This window comes from Macaca nemestrina, chromosome 8 (assembly GCF_043159975.1).
Source record: "Macaca nemestrina isolate mMacNem1 chromosome 8, mMacNem.hap1, whole genome shotgun sequence".
Lineage (NCBI taxonomy): Eukaryota > Metazoa > Chordata > Mammalia > Primates > Cercopithecidae > Macaca > Macaca nemestrina.
The window spans coordinates 136673081-136689607 of record NC_092132.1 but is presented as its reverse complement, the minus strand read 5'-3'; the positions used below and the strand labels follow the sequence as shown (position 1 = coordinate 136689607).

At 42.3% G+C, this 16527-nt stretch overlaps 2 protein-coding genes across 41 annotated transcripts in view; one reads left to right on the top strand and one right to left on the bottom strand.

Moving 5' to 3' along the window:
- Window positions 1-12547, bottom strand: part of LOC105463732 (fibrinogen like 1) — a 66811-nt gene extending 54264 nt beyond the window's left edge. The window contains exons 1-2 of the mRNA XM_071068575.1: window positions 12301-12547; window positions 10223-10347 (exon numbers count right to left, since the gene is read on the bottom strand). The gene's annotated coding sequence lies outside the window, so the exon portion shown is untranslated. The remainder of the gene's footprint in view (window positions 1-10222; window positions 10348-12300) is intronic.
- A 352-nt stretch (window positions 12548-12899) lies between these two features.
- Window positions 12900-16527, top strand: part of LOC105463730 (pericentriolar material 1) — a 106763-nt gene continuing 103135 nt past the window's right edge. For 35 of the 40 annotated variants that reach the window (XM_011710978.3, XM_011710961.3, XM_011710962.3 and 32 more), the window contains exons 1-2: window positions 12900-13037; window positions 14551-14618. The gene's annotated coding sequence lies outside the window, so the exon portion shown is untranslated. Of the gene's footprint in view, window positions 13038-13226; window positions 13247-14547; window positions 14619-16527 lie in introns of those variants that run through there. The other 5 variants (XM_011710963.3, XM_011710957.3, XM_011710965.3 and 2 more) reach the window with 4 other exon arrangements.

Sequence of the window (16527 nt, the reverse complement as noted above, 5' to 3'; positions counted from 1 at the left end):
TTTTTCCTTCATGTAAATTAACTTTCTGTCCAGAAAAGTGTTGTTCAGCTGCTGTGGAGACCTGATCTCTGGAAATGTTAAAAAAATTTAGAGTCAAAAGGGCTAATTGTAACTGCCTATGGGGTGTGGTATACTCCTTACTACTTCCCCCTTCCTTTTGTTTTTCTAACTGTGTCTTAAGAGTCCGATTAGCCCTTTCTACTATGGCCTGACCTTGGGAGTTATAAGGTATTCCTGTAGTGTGTACAATTTTCCATTGCTGAACAAAACTTTCAAAAGTTTTACTGCAATATCCTTGTCCACTGTCCGTTTTCATTTTCTGTGGCACACTCATGACTGCAAAACAAGATCATAAATGTCATTTTACATGAGCTGTACTTTCTCCGGTTCGGCATGTAGCCCAGATAAACAGAGAGAAAGTATCAACAGTAACATGCACAAGAGAAAGTTTTCGGAATGATGGGACATGAGTCACATCCATTTGCCAAAGAGCATTTGGTTTAAGTCCCCAAGGATTGACTCCAGGTTCTTGAGTAGGTAGCTGTAGCACCTGGCATTGTGGACAATGTTGCACTATGTTTTTAGCTTGTTTCCAGGTCAATGAAATCCAGCAGCATTTACCTGAGTTAAGGAATGGAATTCTTGAGCCTCTGCTAAAACAGGTGTCACTAATAAATCTGCTTGATTATTTAATTGGGTTAAAGGTCCTGGTAAATTTGTGCGAGCTCGAATATGTGTAATATAAAAAGGAAAATTTCGAACTCTAACTGCTTGTTGAAGTGAACTAAACAAAACATTTAGCTGATCATCAGAAATATATTTTATTAAAGCTGTTTTTACCATTTTTGTCACCTGAACTACATAGGCACAGTCAGAGACAATATTAACAGGTTGATCAAAATCTTCCAATACAGATATAACTGCTGGTAGCTCAGCTCTTTGTGCAAAATGAAAGTGGGTTTGAATAACCTCTTCTTCTGGTCCTGTATAAGCTGCTTTTCCATTCTGAGAGCCATCAGTAAAGACAGTTACAGCTCACTCCAAGGAGATAGAGCTGGTTATTTTAGGTAAAATCCAGGTAGTCAATTTTAGGACCTGAAAAATTTTTGTTTTAGGGTAATGATTATCTATGTGGCCAGCAAAATCAGCTAAATGACTGCCATTCTGATTAATTTATAAAGGCTTGTCAAACCTGTGCTTTGTTTAAAGGAACTACAATTTTATCTGGATCAGTGCCAGTGAGTCTATTCTTAATCGGGCTTGGCCTATAAGAATAGCTATTTTAAATTGAAAAAGTCCTAGTCATACTGTGGGGTAAAAAAGACCATTCAACCAAGTCGGCATCTTGAATAATCACTCCTGTAGGAGAATAGAGAGTAGGAACACCAAGAGCTGTAATGGAACACTGGGATCTATTCTACTGACTTGAGCACTTTGAACTGTTTCCTCAATTATTCTTAACTCTTCAGTTGTCGCAGGCGTCAGAGTTCTTTTGCTATGTAAATTTTGATCCCCTCTCAGCAAAGCAAACAAGTTAGTCATTGCATAAGTGGGGATTCCTAAGGTTGGCCTTATCCAGTTAATGTCTTCTCATAATTTTTGAAAATCATTTAAAGTTTTTAAGGACTCCTTACAAATTTCTACCTTTTGAGGTGTAAATGTTCTCTCCTCCACCTTCATTCCTAGGTATGATAGGGTGTGGTAGTTTGGATTTTATGTGGTACTATAGCAAGACCTGTAAGCCCCACCATTTCTTGTAACATAGAAAAACATTTGATTAGTCTGTCCCTGTTTGTAGCAGCACATAAAATGTCATCAACATAATGAATAATATAACAATGAGGAAACTGATCCCGGACAGGCTGAATGATCTTCCCAACGAAAGTCTGACAAATCGTAGGACTCTTTAACATTCCTTGGGGTAAAACTTTCCACTGATACCCAGTAGCTGGCTCCTTATTATTTATAGCAGCTATTGTAAATGCAAATTTTTCAAAGTCCTGCAGATCCAAAGGAATAGTGAAAAACCATCTTTCAAATCAATCATTACCATTGGCCATTCTCTTGGAATCATGGCCAGGGATGGCAACCCTGGTTGGAGAGCCGCCATCAGTTGAATGACTGCATTAACCGCTCGTAGGTTGGTCAACATGCACCATCTATTGGATTTTTTCTGAATTACAAAAACTGGGAATTCCATGGTGAGAAAGAAGGTTCAATATGTCCTTTGTCTAACTGCTCTTTTGCTAGTGAATGTAATGCCTCCAGTTTTTGCTGAGGAAGCAGTTTTTACTGATCAACCAACCCAGGATTTTGAGTTTTCCATTTCAATGGGATGGGCTTTGGAGGCTCAACAGTGACCACACCTAAAAAGGGTACCCAATTCCTTTTCCGTCAAATTTAACTGAGGCTTCAATTGGCTGAGTTATTCCATCCTCACTCTTTCCTAATCTTTTTCCAGGAGTATTACCCCATCTTAGTCATCACGCTTTGACTCTCTGAACTGTAAATCGTGGAGGGAATGGTGACTTCTGTACCCCACTGTTGTAACAATCTTTTCCCCACAAATTAATGGGAATGGCATTAATCATAGGTTGAATGGTGCCTTCCTGTCCATCTGGTCCTAAACAGTGTAAAATTGTAACACTCTGATAAACCTCAGATGCCGTGCCTATTCCAATGAAAGCCATAGAAGCTCTCTGTTTGGGCCATGTTTTTGGCCACTGATCCATGGCTATAATAGAAATATCAGCGCCTGTATCGACAAGTCCTTCAAAATGTTTTCCCTGAATCGTCATTGTGCACAAAGGTCTATTTTCAGAAACCTGATTTACCCAATAAGTTGCTTTTCCTTTGCTATCAGTGCTGCCGAAACCACTTTCTCTTTTTACTGTACTTTCTCCTACTTAGGTAATAACAGCAATTAGATAATAAGGTAATAACAACAAGTGAGCAATTCTATTTCCCGGGTTTGCACTCCAAGGCATACTAGAACTAATAACCAACTGAATTTCTCCCATGAAATCTGAATCGATCACTATAGTATGAATTTGAATTCCTTTTAAATTTAGACTAGATCTCCCTAAAACAAGTCCAACTGTTACCTCAGGTAAAGGTCCAAATACTCCAGTGGGCACCTTTTGAGGTGGTTCCCCTGGAAGTAGAGACACAGCTCTGGTGCAACATAAATCTAAACCGGCGTTCCCTGTTGTAGCTGACACCAATTGTGTTACTGTGGTGGTTGGGCTAAAGGTATTTGTGTCACTGGAGGGATTAAAGGCACTGGTGCCGACTGAGGGACAAACTGCTGGAGAGGGAATGCCCCCGTTTGGAGTGGGGCCTGAGGCTGGCCCCTCTTCCCATTTCCCGAATGGGGCTGCAACGGTTGGCCATTTTTATCAAATTTGGAGTGACACTGTTTAGCCCAATGTTTACCCTTCTGGCACCTGGGACATAAGCCAGGTGGCTCCTTTGTTTGATTAGATCTAGATTGTTTGATTTGTTCTTACATTACTTTTTTGTATGTCCAAACTGACCACAGTTATAACAATTGCCTGAAAAGTTTTTCACTGGGCCTCCCACCTTTAATCCTGCCATGGCTTGAGCCATTATCATAGCCTTATGCATGATTCCACTAATTCCATCACATGCCCTGATATATTCATTGGTTATATCAGTTCCCACCGGAAACTTTCCTTTCACAAGGCAAATAGCTGATTGCCATTCAGGGTTGGGATTTTCATAAGCCAGTAATTCTACAATCACCTTCCTGGCACTTTCATCTGTAAGAGCCTTCTGAGCTGCATCTTGAAGACGAGCAATAAAATCAGGATATGGTTCTTTTGAGCCTTGTCTGATAGAATTAAAAGAGGATTTAAATAGTTCCCGGGTCCTGAATTTTTTTGCATGCCCTCAAGCAACAACTGTGAATTTGTTCACTGGCATCATCCTGAAGCAGTAGTTGCTGTTGTACAGTTTCCTATTGGCCCCCAACTCCCAACAGTTGTTCAAGTGAAATGGCAACAACAGGATTAGCAGCACGGTTTTTTCGATCTTGATTTTGAGCCTCATCGGTTCACCAAGTTCTAAATTGAAGACATTGTGAGGGTGAAAGAGTGGCTTTTGCTACAATCTCCCAATCGTCCGGGGCCATTTGCTTCTCCTAAGTCACTGAGTGTAAAAGTGACCAGACAAAAGGCGAATTGGGACCATACTGACCAACAGCTGCTTTGAGATCTGTAAGCAGTTTGAAAGAATATGGTTCCCATACCACCTGATGGGCACCACCCTGCTGCTGTGGGGGTTGCAAAACTACTGGAAACTGCGGGGCATCGGAATCTCCAGCTGCCCTAGCCTGCCGATAACCATTTGTAATGGTGATTCATTGACATTAGGTGGCAGTGCAGCCTTTTGCTGTTCTGGTGCTGCAAAATGTGTTCTTGATTCCTGAGCCCCTAATTTAACCATTCGTGAAACAGGGTAAATTTGAGATTCAAACCTCCAAGGTTCCGGGTTACATTGCCTTATTGGAGGCGGCCATTCCAGACGATCTCAATGAGGAGCCGAAGACTCCTCAAGGCCCTTCTTTGTTTTAAACATATTGGCATAAATAGCTTCTCTATTTTAGGAGCAGCTGGAGGTCCCACATGCTCCTCAAAAGAAATTAAGTCATCTCCAGGTTTGTCTGTACTTTCCACAAAATCTTCTTCACTATCCTCTCCTCCTTCGTCTTCCTTTATATTTATATTGGCAGCAGCACCGCCTTCCTCCGCTGGAATTCTTTCTGCTGGAGGATAAACCTCGTTTTCCGTTTGAAACGGTTCCAAGGCTGCTTTAACGATAGCACAGTCTGACCAGACCGTTAGAGGAATACGTTTTCCTTCCTTATGAACTTGTTTTAAGGCAATTCCAACCTGTTCCCAATCTTTTAAATCCACGGGACCTTGTTCAGGAAACCAAGATACTGCTCTACTGTATGAAACAAAGTAATCAAGTTTTCTGTGCTAGCCTTTATTTTCCCCGTCTTTAAGAGGAGTTTGATAAAGTGTAAGTAAGCAGAGTGCTTACTTTCCGATTGTCACACGGTGTCCCTGGAATACTCCGAGTGCACAGGCTTACCGCAAGACCGACCACACGTTCTTGGCAGTCCCTCCACAGACTGGTCTCCGCAATGACTACGCTCAGGCGTAACTTCACCTGGGTACAAGAAGCCCACGTTGGGCACCAAAGATGTAGGGGAACCAGCCCGCTACACCACACGCGGGCTCTCCCCTTCCCGGTGGAGATGAGGGAATGAGAAGAAATAAAGATAAAGACACAAAGTTCAAGGGTTAACAAAAGTGGGTCTAGGGGTCCATCGCAACGCGGAAACTGCGAAGGGCCTGAGCTCCGGATTCCCCTGATGTTTATTGAGTACAATTCCTCTGATCCTATCGGCTGAGGGTGGGCAGATGGTGGGCTGATCATAAGGTGACCATGGGGAGAGGTGGCAGGGGGGTAGCGTGCGTCATCAGCAAGTTAATATTATTTACTATTCCACTATGTGAGCTAATACTCTATGTTTAACTTACAGATAATCATCAGAGTCCAACTAAGCAGTTAACAGAACAGAACAGAACAGGACGTGAAAGCAGACAGCCCGTCAGACCACAGGCCTGTGCATCAAAGGGGCGGTCAACTCCCAAGCACCATCAGCAGAGCAGCAGAGCTCTCCGCCTCTGGGAAGGAGCGGGAGATACACAAGACTTCCTCCTTATCTCTACCGCTGAGGACTTCTCCTCTTTTACAAGCAGCCTCCTGCAGTTCCCTTCTGGGGAACGGATCAGGGGTCGCTTCCCTTCCCAAGAGACCTTTGTTCAGGGACTCAAGCGGGAGGCTGAGCAATAAGCAAGCTTTCTTGCTTAGAGGCTCCACACACTTCCCGCGGTTGTTTGTTCCACTCAGTGGTCAGTCAAGGAAGCTCACCGCCTGATTCTTATATTGTTGGACTAAGCACAAGCTATTCTTATGGTTCATGACTATATTAATAAAGCACTATTCTAAAGCATATATTGTTATTCCTTAAACAGGCACACTGTAGGCCGGTCCTTGACCACCTGGTCCCACATCCAGGCCCTTTTTTAACCCACAAACCTCTCCTCAATACCAGTGTGTTTCACCCACTGTCAGGGTTTTACTTGTTTCCTTATCTAGACTGGGGAGAGTCTTGGATAGACCGGCCTGCCATCCAACATCCTTGGTTTTTAGCCCTTGAGATTATTTAGTTCTTCTGGTAAAGAGAGGGCATTCTCTCTTACCTGGTTAATCTGAATTCACACATGTTTTGCTAGTTCTTCCCTGACTTTGGGATCTTTCTCATGGAAGGAGAAATGCAATGTGGAAGCCTTTTTATAGTAAAATAAAATGTATAAGGCCGAGGTGGGTGGATCACGAGGTCAGGAGATCGAGACCATCCTGGCTAACACGGTGAGACTCTGTTTCTGCTAAAAATACAAAAAATTAGCCGGGTGTTGTGGCACGTGCCTGTAATCTCAGCTACTTGGGAGGCTGAGGCAGGAGAATCACTTGAACCCGGAAGGCAGAGGTTGTAGTGAGCTGAGATTGTGCCACTGCACTCCAGCTTGGGCAACAGAGTAAGACTACATCTCAAAAAAAAAAAAAAAATTATAATATATACAGCTGTAGCTTTCCTACATAATGCCATGAATTTATTTTTTATTTTTATTTATTTTTTTTTTTGAGACGGAGTCTCGCTCTGCCGCCCAGACTGGAGTGCAGTGGCCGGATCTCAGTTCACTGCAAGCTCCGCCTCCCGGGTTCACACCATTCTCCTGCCTCAGCCTCCCGAGTAGTTGGGACTACAGGCGCCCGCCACCGCGCCCGGCTAGTTTTTTGTATTTTTTAGTAGAGACGGGGTTTCACCGTGTTAGCCAGGATGGTCTCGATCTCCTGACCTCGTGATCCGCCCGTCTCGGCCTCCCAAAGTGCTGGGATTACAGGCTTGAGCCACCGTGCCCGGCCAATGCCATGAATTTAATGTGGATCATTGCAACCCCAATCATGCCGCATACTCCTCTGCTAGTCCATATGGATGCATATTGCCAATCTAGTTGTCACCTGCAGCTCTCCTTATTTCTGTGAATAAAAACTTATTTGACCCAGAAACCATCTTTTATAAAGTCACTCAAGATTATCCCCTATAACCACGACAATTGTGAGTCCTTATTTCATATCATTTTGTTTTGACTAACAGCGTTTTTAAAGTAAAAGCTGAGGTTTAATTTTCATGCCTTTCTAACATTTTTCCTATGAATTGGGAAACAAAATCCATATCAGCCCATATTTCCATATTTTTGGAACTCCTTCACCTAATTATCCAATTTTTCTACTTAATTACCAACATATATCTAGTTATCTAGTTCTGGTTTAACTGTTTTGGTATAGGGTTGGTTGGAAACAAGGAAAAAGATTATTTTCCTCGTAGTTTTTAAGAATTGTTACTCATATCTCTTTGTTTAAACCTCTCCAACTTGGTGTGTCTTGGGAAGGAAGCAGTTTACTCAAGATTTTACTACATGATTGCAGCTTTGACCACATTTTCAGTGAATAGAGAAGACAGTATAAAAACCTACATACAAGAAAAATACAGAAAGAATCAGGTACTAATCACAACTCTGTAGAAGTAAAGCCATGTTACAACTGATGAAATATAACTACAGATGAAACTGTCAGAATCACAAGGGTTATATTTATTAAATGAGTGACTTTTGAAAGAAAAGAACATAAACTGGTTATGAAGGAAGGGGCAGTTTAGACTGTTATAAACGTTAATATTGTATGTCGACAGCAGTAATTAGATATTTTTAAATTTAATAATAAAGAATCCAAACTAGGCAGTAATGAGAGATGTTCTGGTAATTAGATATAGGGGAAACAGAGCAAGGCAAAAAGAGCCTTGAAACATTACTTATGCATGTGGATTTGATAGAATTAGTTGATATAATTATATAATGGCTGGTTGATTAGATTATATACATCAACCTTTAAGTTTCTGAGCAAAAGAGTTATGGAAAAAAATTTCCCTCCCCAGACTCCAGAGGATGCTTGGCAATCAATGCCAGGAGACATTTTTGGTTTTTACAATGGGCAGGGGTTTGCTCTAGGTAAACAGTGTGTAGAGGCCAGGGATGTTGCTAAACCTCCTGGAATGCACAGGACTGACCCCATAACAAGAATCACCCAGCCCAAACTGTCAATAGTACCAAGGTTAAGAAACTCTGCGCTAGATTAAAAGGTAGAGAAATTAACAGTGCTAAAATTTAACCAAAAGGTGTAAGAACTGGGTCAGAGGCCTCCAATGAGTCCTTCGTTTGGCATGACCAATCTCTTCTTCCATTAAGTTACCCAGAAAGCCAAGTCATATTTTTAAGGAATATTCAAAAATTAATTTTACATTCTGCTTTTAATAAATTTGGGGTTTATACCCATTAAAATGGATGAATCGCAGAAACACAATGTTGAATGAAAAAAGCAAGTCAAGCAAAAATATATTCAGTATGATATCATCTATATAAAGCTTGAAAACAAGCAAAATCAAACGTGTTATTTAGGGATATCCATAGTCATATGAATAAAATGAAGGAATTACATTGAATTCCGGATAGTATTTACGTCTGCAAAGAAGAAGAAACAGTTTGAAGAAAATGCGGCAGGGAGTAGTCCTTAAACATCTTGATTAAGTTCTTTTTTTTTTTTTTTTGACATGAAGTCTTGCTCTGTCACCAGACTGGAGTGCAGTGGCACAATCTCCGTTCACTGCAACCTCTGCCTCCCAGGCTCAAGTGATATTGCCCTGCCTCAGCCTCACTGGGATTACAGGTTTGCACCACCATGTCAGGCTAATTTTTGTAGTTGTAGTAGAGGCGGGGTTTCACCATGTTGCCTTGTCTCAAACTCCCGACCTCAAATGATCCAACTGTCTCGGGCTCCCAAAGTGCTGGGATTACACGCATGAGCCACCTTGCCCGGACACATTTTGATTAAATTCTATTCAAGGTTAGTTTGTGGGTTCTTGAGTGTTTCGCTCATTATTATACTTTATGTATGTATGTATGTATTTGTGTATGTATGTAGAAACAGTCTCCTTAAGTTCCTCAGGCTGCTCTGGAGCTACTGGCCTCAAGTGATCTTCCAGCTTCAGCTTCCCAAATAGCTAGGATTACAGGCGTATAATGCACCCGGTTGTCAATATTGTACTATAGAGTTTACATGTATGTTATATATTCTTTTGGCTGTATCAAAAAATCACATAATGAAAACAAATAACATCCAGTTATAAAGCAGTGTAGTGTCCCTGAAGATCTTCCCTTTAAGTTCTATCACCATCTGCAGGTTAAAATTAGGTATTGCAGAAAACTTGCTTTTCAAAGGATAAAAAGTACAAAAGGCTCGGTTTCTGTTACAGACATGCTTACAATCCATCTGTGGAGAAGGAGCCTAAAGATTAAAGAGATAAACAATATAGCGCCAAGTTTTTGGCTTTTTTTTTTGAGACAGAGTCTCGCTCAGGCCAGAGTGCAATGGCATGACCTGGGTTCACCGCTACCTTCGCCTCCCAGGTTCAAGCAATTCTCCTGCCTCAGCCTCCTGAGTAGCTGGGATTACAGTCACATGCCACCACGCCTGGCTAATTTTTGTATTTTTAGTAGAGACGGGGTTGCACTATGTTGGTCAGGCTGGTCTCGAACTCCTGACCTCAAGATCTGCCCGCCTCAGCCTCCCAAAGTGCTGGGATTACAGGCGTGAGCCACCGTGCCCGGCTGTGTTATCTTGTAAGTACCACCTGGTTAGTACCACCTACCACATATCAAGAAACAGAAATAGTATTTTCACATCTTAACAACTGATTTAGTTTACATTAATAAAAATTTAACTCCCTTACTTTATTCATCCTGCTACTACCTCAGGCCAAGCCTTCATTACTTCATGACAGGTTGGCACCTGTTCTCCTTGTCTTCTCTTCCTAGTCTTTCCAAAACATTGCCACTAGATTGAAGTCTTCAAATAACCATTTCATTACAGCACTGCCCTCTTCCAAAGTCTCAAATGGTTTCACACTACTTGAAGAACAAAGCCCAAACTCTTTAGATAAGTAGTTGACTTTCTATAGTTTGGCCCCAACCTGCTAATAAACCTTGCCTTCTCCCACCTCCCCATCACTTACCATATGTAAATCCTCTACATCAGCCAGTCTGCTTGTTGTCCATCGCTTATTCTGGATGTGTGGTCTGTGTTCTTGGTATATCCCACTTCCTTGAACATCATTCTGCGATTTGGAACTTCCACCCCCTGCATATTTAATACATGTGTTAGGTTGTTCTCTTGAATGTGGAAAACTGAAATGCAGTTTCAGTGTTTATCTCTTAGAGGCCATTCTTCTGTTTCCTATCTACATTTCCACAGACTGCTGCCCCTAATTTCATCTTACCTATAAATCCTAGAGCTATCATTATCTCTGAGACAGAACACCCCTATTTTAAAAATCTAAATCACTAAAGCAGTCAGTGTCTACATCATATGTTTGGCATAGTGACACTCTATTAATACTAAATTGACTCATTTTGATAAAGTTTGTTTCTAAAAATAGATGTTAAATTTCTGAAAGCCAGGGATAATTTTGTCGCTTTCTGGTTTTTTTTTTTCCTTTGTAGGAGAACTACAAAGATCAGGAATGCTCATATTTGAGTTTGAGAACCTTTTTCAATGTAAATATTTCTCAAATTTCTCCTACCTCCTAACAAACAATAGTACTGACATTCTGGGGCTTCATACATTCAGAAAACATAATGACTAGTAGATATTATAGTTTCATGCTTTCGAATTTATTAGAATTATTTTAATGGTAACAGCTTCTACATTTCAACGTAAATATTTCTCAGATTCCTCCTACCTCCTAACAAACAATAGTATTGACATTCTGGGGCTTCATAAATTCAGAAAACATAATGACTAGTAGGTATTATAATTTCACGCTTTTGAATTTATTAGAATTGTTTTAATGATAAGTTTCTACATATGTTTAATAATAATACATATGTATAAAACAAAATAACGATGATAGCTAATATTTTGGGCCTCAACATACACTAGTGTTTTCATATGCATTTTATTTAATTAAAAAAATCTTTAAGGAATCAGGCAGACCTCCTTTTAAATCTAGGCTCTACCACTTGTAGGTGCTAAAAGTGTGATTTATATAACCTTTCATTGCTAAAACAGGTCAGATGCAGAACCAGCCTCTTCAGGGTAGCTGTCAGGATTAAGAAAATCACAACAACCGAAGGGCTTTACATTGTGCCTGGCATAAAATAAACTCTAAGAACATTCTTTAAAAAATCCCTTCAGGGTAGACAGTATTATTCCTTCTCCCTCATTTCATACACGGCGCAATTAAGGCTCAGAAAGGCATGTCGCTTGTCCAGGATCCTGGAGTGGTGGAATTAGGATGGGGCATTCTGGACTACAATAAACACCTGAGCGTTTAGCTGCTCTGTGTTCTGAGCTGCCACAGCACTTTTTTTTACAACACGAAATTTATTTACATCACACTCCACTTTTCCGTCCTTCACTAAAATGAGCTCTTCAACGGCAGGGACTATATTTTTGCTACCTCAGTACTTAACGATACACGCACAGAATATGAGGAAACAGTGTCTGACAAACGAGTATTAGTGCAAACGATCAATGCACTCACTACTGAACCTACGGTGGCAAATTGCAGTGGGTTAGAAGAGCTTTATCTGAATTGTGTACCGAGATGCAGATCTACTGTTTTGGGAACAATTTGTTTTTGTTGTTGAGACCCAGAAAGCAATTCCTCTTTTCACCTTTATTTTGCTTAAAAAGTTATCCCGTAATTTTAAACTGCGTAAAACTAGAAGAATGCCCTTGCGCTCAACTAAAACTGACACGTGTTTTAACTTTCCAGTCAGGTACATTGAAGGCCTTGTCACTTTATTGATTTTTGTTTGTTTTTTAAAGACAGGATCTGCCAATTTACTAATCTTAATAGAGCTGTAACAGGAGAGTATAAATAAAAAGATAATTCAGAGAAAATTTACTGAAATTAAGTTTGGATTAAAATCATCTGGCTCTTTTAAGGAAAAAGGACATTAACCAAAACTAGCATTAAATATCAACAATATTTATGATTCTCCCACTCAGTAGTACATATAACGTTTGGCAAATTGTTAACTTCCGTGGATCAATCCCCTCATATGTAAAATCAAGAGGCTGGACTACATTGTAAGTGTCCTTCTGTTTCCACCTCTTCGTGACCGGGTTGTGGGTGAGGAAGGAGCAGAAGAGCGATCCCGGTCTTGGCTCCTTCTTCCGGTACGGCCAGAGCTGACACCCCCACGAAAAAACTGCACCGCGCCTCGGCTCTTTCTCCACTGGTTGAGGGACCAATCCACTTCCGCATAGGCCTAGGGCCCCACGTTCCGCGATCAGCGCCGGCAGCGCACAGCATCCTGGGATCTGTAGTCCTTCACCTGTGGTTGGCAGGCGTTTAGAACACGGGGTCTAGGTGGCATTCTGGGATACGTAGTTCCTGGACGTGGGGGGCGGATTCGTTCGTTTAATCTGTTTTCGACTTAAAGAGCCAAAAGCGACACCACAGACTCCGGCGGGTCACATGACTCCAGTCTAGCGTGTAGAGCGCACTGCGGCTCCCGCCCGGGCGAGTTCTCGCCCCCGCGCGGCCGTTGCCGAGGAGACGGCGCATGTTCCGCCGCGCGTTGCCCCCTCTGCAGTCCCCCCGCCCCTCTTCTCCCACCACAATGAGAGCCTAAGATGGCGGTGGCTGCGGCGGTTGGCGCTGCGTAGCTGAGGTCGAAAAGGCGGCCATTGGGGCCAAGGCAGCCAGGAAACGTGTGGGCCTCTCTGCTGCGGTCTCCAAGGGCTGACCGCTGCCGGTGGCGGGTCGTGGGGGCTGACCGCCGCTCCGCCCTTGACGGGAGAGGCTGCTGCTTGTAGAGGTAATGCCTGCGCGTCCCCAGCCCTTGGCAACCGAGGGCGGCGCGCCCCAGGGGCGGGAGAGTAACGGCTCCGGGACACTTGGCCCTGTTGGGTCTGGCCACGGGCCCACGCCTCCTCGCTAGGCTCTCGGGTCTTCCTGCCCTGGGCTTCCTGTGCCCGAGGCGGACAGTCCGCCCCCTCCCTCAGGACCGACCGCCGGAATCCCCGGGTGAGCACCTCGGGACGCGTTGGTGACTGCAGGACCCCCTTCTTGCCTCCTCGCCCCTCTTGCTGGCCCTGCCGGGTAGGCCGCCCCGCGTCCCAGTGGCTCCGGGAATGCCCCTTGCGGGCGGAGGAAGCGGAGCAGGGGCTCTGGTTTGGGTGCCAGGGGAACCGGGTCGAGTTCTCAGAGAAACAGGCCTTGGTGGCCATAGTTCATCCCCGCGTTCCCTCCTGTTTTATTCTGTGGAGCTCTCGGTGTCCAGAGTTGGGGTGCAGAAGGGCGGATGAGGAGCGACGCGACTCTGAAGAGTTGCAGTTGGGTTTTGAGCTGCGGGATTTCCGCCGTCTCGGTGCTGTAGGAGCCGAGGGGCCGGGGGAGGCGTTCCTGGGAATGTTAATGTAGTTACTATTGCCCCTTTTTTCTCCTTTCCTGCAGATCTAGTTAGAATTGGGCCTAGAACCGGGAAAGAGTAAATGCCAGGTGGGACTGGGGGAAACGTTGCTTGGTTTGCAGAAACTGACGTTTGGGGATTAGGCCACGCCAGGGAGGCTGGGCGCGCCAACTTTGCATCCCTCAGACCACTCCCCAGGAACTCGCCTGGTTTATTTTATTTTATTTTTTTGGCCGGGCTGAGGTCCGTATCGTGTGTCTTACGGGTGAATGTTCGTGTTTGGGCGCTGGAAGAAGCGGGCTTTCTGGGCGCCCCTACCACCCCCGCCCCATAACTGCTTTCCAGACTCCACCTGCTGGTGTTCTCTGGTTACGGGAGTGGGTGTTGCAGAGCCTCGGGTGCACCTGCTCCTTTCTTTCCCTAGCACCTTCCTGGTGAGGGCCACTGAACACCAATATAATGCAGAGCTTTTGAATTGAAGGTAAACCTAGTATTTATGTAGTGAAAAGGTTATTTTATTGTGAAGTACAATAGCTTTTAAAAGAGCATTTTAAAATCATCGGATATACGAGGTTCTTAAATAGTTTGAGTAACAGGAAGCTCGATCAATCAAAGGAGTAAACTTTGGTATAGACTATTAAAGGATAATTAGGGCTAACCATCTTTGTTATACTGTTCCGAAGTAGATATTACTTTGCTGTTTGGTAGGATTTTAGAAGTTTGGAGGATTTAAGCATTAATGCATATCACACTATTTTCCAAAAGAATTCAGGTAACTTTAAAATATGGATAAATTATATTTGTTCCCTTCTTTTGATCTTTCTAAACCTATTTTAGACCAAAACTGTCGTATTTGTTATTCTATATTTCGTAGTGTAAGTAATTTACTTAAGTGATACATATTTTTAATCCTAAGCAGGAAACAGCTTTGAAGTGTGGAGCAGGAAAGGAGCAGTTTCTGAGCTGCAAAAACTAGTTTCTAAACAGGTAATTTGACATTATCATCTGTATTATCCTTTGTATTAGAGTTGAAGACGACTTTATGGTGGACACTGCTATCAAAATAACAGTGCATGACTGAGGACCCTCTCTGCTTAGTAAACAAACATTCTGGGTTCACCGCCCTGTTTGCTCTGCTTTTCGGCATGCTGCTTTGGCCTGCCCGTATGTCTTTGTTAGGAAAGGCCGTGTCATTCCTAATTATTAAGTACTAGAATGGTTTTTGCAGTACCGTTTGAAATTTATTTGTTTTCCCAGAATTTTTTAACCTGTTTGAATTTGTCCTGTAACTGAATAGCCTCTCTTACCAAATCCATTTAATCTCGGGTTCTCTTCTACAACATTCCTATTAATTGGCTCTTCATGAACTCTACTTTTTGAACTTGTTATACCTTGGCCGAAGTTTAGTTGTTTGAAATTACTTTATTATTCTTTTTTATACTTCAATCTCACTTTCCTGGTATAAAATTACTTTAAACATTACTTTTAGTGCATAGTCACATGCAAGTGACATAAAGGTATTCTCTGTCCAGTAGAATAAAGTCAGCGCTGTGGAATTTAAGTTTACTAGGAGAAGTTAAATAATTGTTTGCAAAGGACATTTTGGAAAAATGACTAAAAGATAATTAGAAGTTTGTTAAAAGCTTTTTAGAAATAATATCTCTTCATAAAAAAGTTCAGAAAGAAATAAGCTACATTTAATTCTACTACTGTTAAAATTTTAAGAAAGTTCATTTTGAAAATTTTGTAGAAATCGGCTGGACGTGGTGGCTTACGCCTATAATCCCAGCACTTTGGGAGGCTGAGGTGGGCGAATGAGGAGGTCAGGAGATTGAGACTATCCTGACTAACATGGTGAAACCCCGTCTCTACTAAAAATACAAAAAAGAGTAGCCGGGCGTGATGGCAGGCGCCTGTAGTCCCAGCTACTCTGGAGGCAGAGGCAGGAAAATGGCGTGAACCTGGGAGGGGGAGGTTGCAGTGAGCTCACATTGTGCCACTGCGCTCCAGCCTGGACGACAGAGCGAGACTCCATCTTAAAAAAAAAAAAATATGGTAGAAATTAATATATATTCTTACTTTCCACAAAAGCAGACAGATTTTTATTTTATAGCTCTCCTGTGAGGATATGAAATGAGACTTATGAGAAAGTACAAATAGGTAGTTGACGGGTATCTTATTTATACTTCTCAGTGGGTTTTTTTTAAATTGGAAGACTAACAAAACAAGGCAAGAAAAATGGAACTCAAGGGAAAGGTTACATGTGAGTGTGTATGAGAGTTAATACTAGAGTGATTGCTGTATGGTAGGCTTTAGTAAAATAAACAATAATTATAAAATTAGTTATAAAATTTTCCTTTTAGCACATTGGGGAAGATGATGGATAAGAGGAATAAAAATAAAGGGTAATTGAGTTAAATTGGAAAACCCGGGTTTTTTCAATAGGAGATTTGGCCATTTTCTTCTGAAGGAGGAAAGTGGATTTGAGACTTGGAGAAAGTAGTAAGGCTGTGAGATTCACAGTAGAGAACTAAGAAGGCAACCGGAGATACATAGCAGTACTTTCATTTTTACAGATTTGATTGAGTGCCTTGCAGCGTGCTGTGTAATAGCTACAGTACTAGAGATACAGCAGTGTGCAAAACAGGGTGCCTTACCTCATGGAGTAAACTTACATTTTAAAAGTATATGTGTTATGTGGAGTGTAGCATCCCTTAATAGTGATCACAGTTAATGCCATTTTATGACTATTTTCCCACTTTTTGACAGCTTAAGAATAGTAGCAGAGAAAACAGATGGTGGGGTTTAACCAGAATTGAGTTGACACAATAGGCAAGTAGGTGAGGAAGTGAAGGTTGCTAGCTAGCAAGGCTTTTTTGGAATGACTTACTTGGGT